Source organism: Salvelinus alpinus, chromosome 6 (genome assembly GCF_045679555.1).
Source record: "Salvelinus alpinus chromosome 6, SLU_Salpinus.1, whole genome shotgun sequence".
Classification (NCBI taxonomy): domain Eukaryota; kingdom Metazoa; phylum Chordata; class Actinopteri; order Salmoniformes; family Salmonidae; genus Salvelinus; species Salvelinus alpinus.
Genome location: NC_092091.1, coordinates 57,735,538 through 57,747,417, shown reverse-complemented (window position 1 = coordinate 57,747,417; position 11,880 = coordinate 57,735,538).

The following is an 11,880-nucleotide window of genomic DNA, read 5'->3' as shown; positions in this document are numbered from 1 at the left end:
TGTGAGGCTGGTTGGATGTACTGCCAAATTCTAGAGAGAAATTCTAATTCTATTCTCTGTCAACAGCTCTGTGGGACATTGCTGCAGTCAGCATGCCAATTGCACTCTCCCTCAAAACTTGAGACATCTGTGGCATTGTGTTCTGTGACAAAACTGCACATTTAGAGTGGCCTTTAATTGTCCACAACACAAGGTGCACATGTGTAATGATCATGCTGTTTAATCAGCTTCTTGCCCCACCTATCAGGTGGATGTATTATCTGGGCAAACAAATAAATGCTCATTAACAGGGATGTAAAAATTGTGCGCACAACATTTGAAAACATTACGCTTTTTGAGGGTATGGAAAAATACTGGGATTTTCTATTTCAGCTCATGAAACATGGGACAAAAACTTTCGAAGTTGTGTTTATTTTTGTTCAGTATATTCCCACAATATGAAGTTTGAATAATACTGTGAAATTGTGGATAACGCCCTTTTAGTGTGAGAAGTAATTTAGTCATTTACCAGACGCTCTTATCCTGAGCGACTTACAGGAGCAATTAGGGTTAAAGGAACAGCGACAGACTTCTCACTTAGTCTGCTCGAGTTTCAAACCAGTGAACTTTCAGTTACTTGCCTGACGTTGTAAACTGCAAGGCTACCAGCCGTCTCTAAAAGACCGCCTGTTTAGGTGGGAGGGAGTTTTAGCTAACAGACCAATAAGAAAGAGAGTTCCAAACCTCTCAGTCAATAACAGCTAGTTTTCAGTTTTACCCTCCACACTCCCAGACAGACTTAGCAAAATTCTTCCTTGAGAAATGTCTCTTTGCTTAGTAGCTATTTTATTTTTTATTTTTTTATTTAAACAAATCAAAGTTCTTAATTGTTACACAGAATTTATTCGATGTTGAGATAAAAATGGCTGCAACTATTTTTCAAGAAATTATAAAATAGTTTGACAACCTTGTTTAAATGGCTGCAATCCCGGTAACGGGATGATATGACAACAGCCAGTGAAAGTGCAGGGCGCCAAATTCAAAACAACAGAAATCTCCTAATTAAAATTCCTCAGACATACATTTTTCTTATACCATTTTAAAGGTACTTGTTGTTAATACCACCATAGTGTCCGATTACAAATATGCTTTTCAGCGAAAGCACTACAAACGATTATGTTAGGTCACACCAAACACCAATAAGCACAGCCAATTTTCCAGCGAAAGATAGCAGTCACAAAAAGCAGAAATATAGCTAAAATTGATCACTAACCTTTGAGGATCTTCATCAGATGACACTTATAGGACTTCATGTTACACAATACATGCATGTTTTGTTTGATAAAGTTCATATTTATGTAAAAAAAATCTGAGTTTACATTGGCGCGTTACATTCACTAGTTCCAAAAACATCAAGTAATTTTGCATAGCCACATCGTTTCAACAGAAATACTAATCATAAATGTAGATGATAATAGAAGTTATACACATGGAATTATAGATATAATCTCCTTAATGCAACCGCTGTGTCAGATTTCAAAAAAACTTTACGGAAAAAGCAAACAATGCAATAATCTGAGACAGAGCTCAGAACAAGAGTCAAATTAGCCGCCATGTTGGAGTCAACAGAAACCAGAAATTACATGATAAATATTCCCTTACCTTTGATGATCTTCATCACAATGCACTCCCAGGAATCCCAGGTCCACAATAAATGCTTGATTTGTTCAATAATGTCCGTTGTTTATGTCCAATTAGCTACTTTGGTTAGCGCGTTTGGTAAACAATTCCAACTTCACAAAGCGCGTTCACTAAAACGTGACGAAATGTCCAAAGGTTCCGTAACAGTCAGTAGAAACATGTCAAACGATGTATTGAATCAATCTTTAGAATGTTGTTAACATACATCTTGAACCGGATAATTACATTGACTTCAGTTGAGCGATGGAACGGAGCTGCCTCTCACGTGAACGCGCGTGGTCAAAGCGTGGTCACCTCATGGCAGTGGTTACTCATTCCTGTCTCCTTCGGCCCCCCTTCACAGTAGAGTCATCAGACAAAAATCTATTGACTGGTGACATCTAGTGGAAGCCGTAGGAAGTGAAAACTCATCCATATCTTGCTGTAATTTCAATGGGAGCTTGGTTGAAAATCTACCAGCCTCAGAAAAAATCCAAACAGGAATTGGAACTTCTCAGGTTTTTGCCTTCCATATGAGTTCTGTTATACTCACAGACATAATTCAAACAGTTTTAGAAACTTCGGAGTGTTTTCTATCCAATACTAATAATAATATGCATATATTAGCAACTATGACTGAGGAGCAGGCCATTTACTCTGGAGACCTCTCTGCACCTTTCATCCAAGCTACTCAATACTGGCCCTGCAGCCATAAGAAGTTAAACACTTTCAAATGAAATTAAACTCAACCAAACCCAATCTTTTCAGTAATGAAGACATATATGTCTCATGGTAGGGTGGGGTGTGTAAAATGGGTGAACTTTGAATCAGTCACAATCTGACCATTTCTACCATGGGCAAACTTATTGAAGGTTACGTTCAAATCAAAAGGGGTTCAGTCAGAAAGAGATTTAATTCATATAGAACGACCATAAACAATAATACGCTTTTAAAAATAGTTATTTGTGTAAATGTTTAAATATTTGCAAACATGTATTAACCTGTCTAGCCCCCCACACATTCCACTGAAAAGGCAGCGCGCGAAATTCAAAAAATATTTTTTAGAAATATTTAACTTTCACACATTAACAAGTCCAATACAGCAAATGAAAGATAAACATCTTGTGAATCCAGCCAACATGTCCGATTCTTTAAATGTTTTACAGCGAAAACACCACGTATATTTATGTTAGCTCACCACCAAATACAAAAAAGCACAGACATTTCTTTCACAGCACAGGTAGCTTGCACAAAACCCCCAAATAGAGATAGAATTAGTCACTAACCAAGAAACAACTTCATCAGATGACAGTCTTATAACATGTTATACAATAAATCTATGTTTTGTTTGAAAAATGTGCATATTTCAGGTATAAATCATAGTTTTACATTGCAGCTACAATCACAAATATCACCAAAGCAGCTAGAATAACTACAGAGAGCAACGTGAAATACCTAAATACTCATCATAAAACATTTATGAAAAATACATGGTGTACAGCAAATGAAAGACGAACATCTTGTGAATCCAGCCAATATTTCAGATTTTTTAAGTGTTTTACAGCGAAAACACAATATAGCATTATATTAGCTTACCACAATAGCCAAAAACACAACCCATTTATCAGCAGCAAAAGTTAGCGATCGCAAAAAAACAGCAAAAGATATGTAATTTTTCACTAACCTTGACAAACCTCATCAGATGACAGTCCTATAACATCAGGTTATACAGTACACATGTGTTTTGTTCGAAAATGTGCATATTTAGAGCTGAAATCCGTGGTTATACATTGTGAAAACGTAGCAACTTTTTCCCAGAATCTCCGGATATATTTCTGACACTCACCTAATCTGACCAAATAACTCATCATAAACTTTACTAAAAAATACATGTTGTACAGCAAATGAAAGATACACTAGTTCCTAATGCAATCGCCGTGTTAGAATTCTAAAAATAACTTTAGTACGACATACAGCTTACGTTATAGCGAGACAGCGCCTGCAATGAGGGCGGAAAATAGTACTAAACATTTTCCACAGAAATACGAAATAACATCATAAATGGTTCCTACTTTTGCTGAGCTTCCATCAGAATCTTGTACAAGGGGTCCTTTGTCCAGAACAATCGTTGTTTGGTTTTAGAATGTCCTTTTCTCCTGTCGAATTAGCAACCAAAGCTAGCCAAGTGGCGCGAAGCTGTCCATCTTCACCAAACGCAGAGAACGGAGCACGCCAAAACTCCCGATAAACTTTCAATAATCTGATAAAACTATATTGAAAAAACATACTTTACGATGATATTATCACATGTATCAAATAAAATCAAAGCCGGAGATATTAGCCGTCTATAACGAAAGCTTTTCAGAAGGCAATCCAGGGTTCCTTTCCGCGCCTTGCTGAACAAAGGAAATTTGGGGTCACGTCATTCCAAGAGCTCTCGTTTGACCTCAGATCAAGCTATACACCCCATTTAATCTCTCACTGCCTGTTGACATCTAGTGGAAGGCGTATGACGTGCATGTATATCCATAGATTTCAAGCAAATGAATAGGAAGGCCCTGGAACAGGGCCTCGATTTCAGATTTTTCACTTCCTAACAGGAAGTTTGCTGCAAAATGAGTTCTGTTTTACTCACAGATATAATTCAAACGGTTTTAGAAACTTGAGAGTGTTTTCTATCCAATAGTAATAATAATATGCATATTGTACGATCTAGAATAGAGTACGAGGCCATTTAAATTGGGCACGATTTTATCCCAAAGTGAAAATAGCGCACCCTATCCCAAAGAAGTTCATTACAATTCATAAGCAACATTTTCTAAAATACATTAAACATTTATAAGTATTGATGGAAGTTTACATACACCTTAGACAAATACATTTAAAACACATTTAAACTCAGTTTTTGACAATTCCTGACATTTAATCCGAGTACAAATTCCCTGTCTTAGGTCAGTTAGGAAAACAACTTTATTTTAAGAATGTGAAATGTCAGAATAATAGTAGAGAGAATGATTTATTTCAGCTTGTATTTCTTTTATCACATTCCCAGTTGGTCAGAAGTTTACATACACTCAATTAGTATTTGTTAGCATTGCCTTTAAATTGTTTAAATTGTTTAACTTGGGTCAAACTTTTCGGGTAGTTTTCCACAAGCTTCCCACAATAAGTTGGGTGAATTTTGGCCTATTCCTTCTGACAGATCTGATGTAACTGAGTCAGTTTTGTAGGCCTCCTGTCACGCCCTGACCATAGAGAGCTCTTGGTTCTCTATGGTGTTGTAGGTCAGGGCGTGACTAGGGGGTGTTCTAGTCTTTTCATTTCTATGTTGGTGCTCTTAGTATGGTTCCCAATTAGAGGCAGCTGATGTTTGTTGTCTCTAATTGGGGATCATACTAAAGGTGTCCATGTTCCCACCTGCATTTGTGGGATATTGTTTTGTTGAGTGCTGAGGTGCGCTCTGTTGGTTCACGATCGGTGTTTGTTTAGTTTAGTGTTTGTTGTAGTTTCACTTTGGATTAAAAGTATGTGGAACTCAAATCACGATTGTGACAGAATATCCCAACCAATCAAGGACCAAGCAGCGTGTCATGGAGGAGAAGGTGAGTTGGACCTGGGAGGAGATCAGGAGTGGATGCGAGACCCTTCATTGGAGGGAGTCGCAGAAAGATCGGGAAGGACAGCGACGACGCCGGGGACCGCGTCCACAGAAACCCAAAGGTTTTGGGGGGGGGGCACATGGGGTGGTCGACTGAGCAGCGGGGAGTGCCAGAGCCTGTTTGGGAGTCGGTGGAGGAATTCAATGAAAGATACCGGAGAGAGGTGGTAGCGAGGAATATGCTGCAGCGCAGGCGTGCTGAAGAGCGTGACACCAGTCCGGTGCCATCTGCACCGGCTCCACGCACCAGGCCTCCAGTGTGCCTTCTCAGCCCGGTATGCCCTGTGCCGGTTCCTCGCACTCACCCTGAATAGCGGGTCATCAGTCCGGTGCCATCTGTGCCAATAATCTGTGCCGCAATCGCCCTGAAGAGCCAGAGACGGTCAGGGAGGAGATAGAAAAGTTGGGAGAGAGAGAGAGGAGAGAGATGTTGGTCAAGTGTTTTCTGCTCAACATTCGACCTGAAGAGACTGTCAGCACTCTGGTGAAGTCTGTGCCGGCTCCACGCATCTAGCCTCCAGTGCGCCTCCCCAGTCCAGTACGTCCTGTGCCAGTTCCCCGCACTCGCCCTGAAGTGCGTGTCACCAGTCCGGTGCCACCTGTGCCGTCTCCAAGCACCAGGCCACCAGTGCGCCTCCCCAGCCCGGTACGTCCTGTGCTTGCTCCCAGCACTCGCCCTGAAGTGTGTGTTAACAGTCCGGTGCCACCTGTGCCAGCTCCACGCACCAGGCCTCCAGTGCGCCTCCCCAGCCCGGTACATCCTGTGCCGGCTCCCCGCACTCGTCCTGAAGTGCGTGTCAATAATCTGGTGCCACCTGTACCGGTTCCACACACTAGGCCTCCAGTGCGCATCCCCAGCCCGGTACGTCCTGTGCTTGCTCCCAGCACTCGCCCTGAGGAGCGTGTCATCAGTCCGGTGCAACCTGCGCCGGTGCACAGTCCAGGCACAGCGACCAGTCCCACTCCAAGGCCGGTGCCTTCCTCTGCGCCGGTGCCCAGTCCAGGCACGGTGTCCAGTCCCGCTCCATGGCAGGATCCTTCGTCTGCAACGATGCCCAGTCCAGGAACACCGTCCAGTCCCGCTCCAAGGCCGGAGCCTTCCTCTGCGCCGGTGCCCAGTCCTGCTCCATGGCAGGAGCCTTCCTCTGCGCCGGCGCCTAGTCCAGGCACGGCGTCCAACCCAGCTCCATGGCCGGAGCCCTCCTCTGCGCCGGTGCCCGGTCCAGTTATGGCATCCAGTACCGCTCCAAGGCCGGAGCCTTCTTCTGCACCGGTGCCCAGTCCAGGCACAGCGTCCAGTCCCGCTCCATGGCAGGAGCCTTCCTCTGCGCCGGTGCCCAGTCCAGGCACGGCGTCCAGTCCCGCTCCAAGGCCAGAGCCTTCCTCTGCGCCGGTGCCCAGTCCAGGCACGGTGTTCAGTCCCGCTCCATGGCAGGATCCTTCCTCTGCGACGGTGCCCAGTCTAGGAACGGCGTCCAGTCCCGCTCCAAGGCCGGAGCCTTCCTCTGCGCCGGCGCCCAGTCCAGGCACAGCATCCAACCCAGCTCCATGGCCGGAGCCCTCCTCTGCGCCGGTGCCCAGTCCAGTTACGGCATCCAGTACCGCTCCAAGGCAGCTGGCAAACGTACAAAATCAGCAGGGGACCAAATACTTTCCCCCCTCACTGTAGTATGGTTCCCAATTAGAGGCAACTGATGTTTGTTGTCTCTAATTGGGGATCATACTTAAGGTGTCCCTGTTCCCACCTGCATTTGTGGGATATTATTTTGTTGAGTGCTGAGGTGCGCTGTCTTTGTTCACGGTCGGTGTTTGTTTATTGTTTGTTGAAGTTTCACTTTGGATTAAAAGTACGTGGAACTGCGCCTTGGTCCGTCTTTCATCACGATCGTGACACCTCCTTGCTCGCACACGCTTTTTCAGTTCTGCCTACAAATTTTCTATAGGATTGAGGTTAGGGCTTGTGATGGCCACTCCAATACCTTGACTTTATTATTTTGATTAAGCCATTTTGACACAGCTTTGGAAGTATGCTTGGGGTCATTGTTCATTTGAAAGACCCATTTGCGACCAAGCTTTAACTTCCTGACTGATGTCTTGAGATGTTGCTTCAATATATATACATAATTTTCCTGCATCATGATGCCATCTATTTTGTGAAGTGCACCAGTCCCTCCTGCAGCAAAGCACCCCCACAACATGATGCTGCCACCCCCGTGCCACCCCGTGCTTCACGGTTGGGATGGTGTTCTTTGGCTTGCAAGCCTCCCTCTTTATCCTCCAAACATGACGATGGTCATTAAGGCCAAACAGTTCTATTTTTGTTTCATCAGACCAGAGGACATTTCTCCAAAAAGTACGATCTTTGTCCCCATTTTCAGTTGCAAACCATAGTCTGGCTTTCTTATGGCAGTTTTGGAGCAGTGGCTTCTTCCTTGCTCAGAGGACTTTCAGGTTATGTCGATATGGGACTCGTTTTACTGTGGATATAGATGTTTTATACCTGTTTCCTCCAGCATCTTCACAAGGTCTTTTGCTGTTGTTCTGGGATTGATTTGCACTTTTCGCACCAAAGTGCGTTCATCTCTAGGAGACTGAACACGTCTCCTTCCTGAGCGGTATGATGGCTGCGTGATCCCATGGTATTTATACATGCGTACTATTGTTTGTACAGATAAACGTGGTACCTTCAGGTATTTGGATATTTCTCCCAAGGGTGAACCAGACTTGTGGAGGTCTACACTTTCTTTTCTGAGGTCTTGGCTAATTTCTTTTGATTTTCCCATGATGTCAAGCAAAGAGGCACTGCGTTTGAAGGTGGGCCTTGAAATACATCCACAGGTACACCTCCAATTGACTGAAATGATGTCAATTAGCCTATCAGAAGCTTCTAATGCCATGACATAATTTTCTGGAATTTTCCAAGCTGTTTAAAGGCACAGTCAATTTAGTGTATGTAAACTTTACATGTAACATGTAATGTGTAGGTCCTATGTTTCATGAGCTGAAATAAAAGATCCCAAAAATGTTCCATATGTACTTCTCTCAAATTGTGTGCACAAATGTGTTTACATCCCTGTTAGTGAGCATTTCTCTTTTGCCAAGATATTCTATGCACCTGACAGGTGTGACATATCAATAAGATGATTAAACAGCATGATTATTACACAGGTACACCTTGTGCTGGGGACAATATGCCACTTTAAAATGTGCAGTTTTGTCACACAACACATTGTCTCAAGTATTAAGGGAGTGTGCAGTTGGCTTGCTGACTGCAGGAATGTCCACCAGAGCTGTTGCCAGATCATTTCATATTACTTTCTCTACCATAAGCCGCTTCCAACATTGTTGCAGAGAATGCACAGCTCGTTATGTAAGGATCTGTAAACAATTCCTGGAAGCTGAAAATGTTGGGGGCCAAGACTAAGGTGGAGTGGGGTGTACGTCCCGCACCAGAGCCGCCACCGCGGTGAAATGCCCACCCAGACCCTCCCCTATTGGTTCAGGTTTTGCGGCCGGAGTCCGCACCTTTGGGGGGGGGGGTACTTTCACGCCCTGACCGTAGATTGCTTTGTATGTTTTTGGTCAGGGTGTGATGTGGGTGGGTATTCTATGTTGTAGGTCTAGGTTTTCTGTTTCTATGTGTTTGGCCTGGTATGGTTCTCAATCAGACGCAGCTGTCTATCGTTGTCTCTGATTGAGAGCCATACTTAGGTAGCCTGTTTTCCCACTTGTGTTTGTGGGTGGTTATTTTCTGGTTAGTGTTTGTTGCACCTGTCAGAACTGTTCATTGGTGGTTTTGTTGTTTTTTGTTCGTGTATTCATTTTTGATTGAATGTATTATGGATACGTACCACGCTGCACTTTGGTGCTCTCCTTCTCCCGACGACTTTCGTTACAGTAGGCCTTACTCAGGTTTGGTTAACAAAGGATTTTATGTCTTTTCATATTAAAATGCGGGATTATAATATCATAGATTGTACCTTTTTTAAATGCAGATTAAACACACAGTAGTTCACAGATATTTGAAGTAATTTCAGTGAAACTGAATAATCTTAGGTTTTGATTGAACTGGGAACTGGGACAGATCCAGGAATTGTGTACAGATCCTTGTGACATGGGGCTGTGCATCATCATGCTGAACCATGAGATGATGGGACAAATTGCACGATAAGATTTTGTCACGGTATCTCTGCACATTAAAATTACCATTGATAAAATGCAATTGTGTTCATTGACCGTAGCTTTTGCCTGCCCATACCATAACCCCACCACAATGGGGCACTCTGTTTACAATGTTGACATTAGCCACCCGTCTGCCCCACGACGCCATAAACATGGTCTGCATTTATGAGACCCAGTTGGACGTATTGCCAAATTCTCTAATTTTGACACAGATTATGGAAGAGAAATTAACATTACATTCTCTGGCAACAGCTCTGGTGGACATTCCTGCAGTCAGAATGCCAAATGCACGCTCCCTCAAAACTTGAGACATCTGTGGCATTGTGTTGTGTGACAAAACCGCATATTTTAGATTGGCCTTTTATTGTCCCCAGCACAAGGTGCATCTGTGGAATGATCATGCTGTTTAATCAGCTTCTTGATATGCCACACCTGTCAGGTGCATGGATTATACTTGTTAAGGAGAAATGCTCACTAACAGGGATGTAAACACATTTCTGCACACAACAAGGGAAATAAGCTTTTTGTGCTTATGGAACATTTCTGGGATCTTTTAGACGGGGGACGCAAAAATCATCATACCATTCAGCATATCGGGACAAGAATCCAAGAAAGACGGTGACGACAAAAGCAAGCCAGCACAACAGAATACGTTGCTATGGTGATTCAGTAAAAAAAACTGTGCATATCAACATCCTGTGCAAATCAATGCTTTGGCAAGATGGCAAAAGTTTAAATATTTGAACTCTGGCGGCAAGTCAGAGTTTACAATTGGCTCATTCATCCCCCTCCTCTCCCCTGTAACTATTCCCCAGGTCGTTGCTGCAAATGAGAACGTGTTCTCAGTCAACTTACCTGGTAAAATAACGGTAAAAAAAAAAAAAAAAAAAAAAGAAAAGTCCAGTCTTCCGTGGTGGCTGACGGCATTTACCGTTGTGCTCTCATTTTTCTGTCTAGCATCTACCTCGTAACTCTCAAAATAAATAAAGTCACACAGTCCACGTATAATCTCCAAGCAATTTAATGGGTATTTACCCATTAAATTGCAGGGAGATAATACATGTGCGACTTTCTATATTTTGATAGTTTATTGTTTATTCGCCGTTAGTCAGCACCTCCACACAAACTATTATTCTGGGTGTGCGCCAGCTTATGTTTTTTTACCATCTACCACGTACATGTCAACGCAGCATGTCTACTGCTGCACTTTGACCTGCTGTCTGTTCTGCCCTCTCCACCTCATTCACTGCTTTCTGCTAACGCTCAACCTGCTCAACCTGCTCTCTTTTTGGAATATGTTCTGAATGTCCATATTTGGTCTGTGTTATGCTTCAGGCTCTGTCTAAGTGTTAGGAGAGAATTATATGTTAATTGAATGATTAGAATATTCAGTATAACATGAATTGTTTTGTATTCTTGACTTTAGAACGTTCCCGTGAATAAACCTTTTTGACTATTTAGCTGGGACTCCGTCTGTTTCATTCGACCAGGATCTTACAAATCCTGGTTTGCAGATTGAGTAATATAATTAAATTGGGTTATGAACCTGGAGAACAAAATTCTCTTATCACTAAGTGGCAGGCGTTTTGCTGAGTGATGACATTGACATCTAACTAGCGCTGTAGGAGTGGGGGAGGGGCCAAGGGACATTGACATGTCCAGTGCGTTGTGAAATCTCGACAAATCACAGCAGGCACCGCATTACTCCATGGGCTTCTTGCAGTGCCTGCTACTGCCTAGCGCAGGATAGTGTACTGTTACATTTTGTGATAAAAATGTGTCAACAACATTTTTTTTTTTTAAAGTGCATCATGCAAGTGACTGAAATTAATAAAATAAAATGTACTGTATTCTTTTTTATTGTACCATCAAAAGGTTTGGGGCTGACACCCAGGAAATCCAGGCCTAGTGACACCATTTCATTTTTGAAACCCACAAGTTATCTAATGCAACAACTATGCTGTGACTACTTAAAAGGAAAATTAAGCAACTAGGTAATGCTAAAATAACGTATCTTGGAAACCTGTGGTGATTATGAACATGCAATTACAGCACCCTTATGGGTTATGAGAACTAATAGGTAAAGTGTATGTACAATATGCATGACTATAAGTCGTTTTGGATAAAAGCATTTGCTAAATCTCATATGTTACACAACATATCAAAAGTATGTGGACACCTGCTCGTCAAACATCTCATTCCAAAATCATGGGCATTAATATGGAGTTTGTCCCCCCCTTTTTGCTATAACAGCCTCCATTCTTCTGGGAAGGGTTTCCACCAGTTGTTGGGACATCGATGCGGGGATTGGCTTCCATTCATCCACAAGAGCATTAGTGAGGTCGAGCACTGATGTTGTGCAATTAGGACTTGCTCGCAGT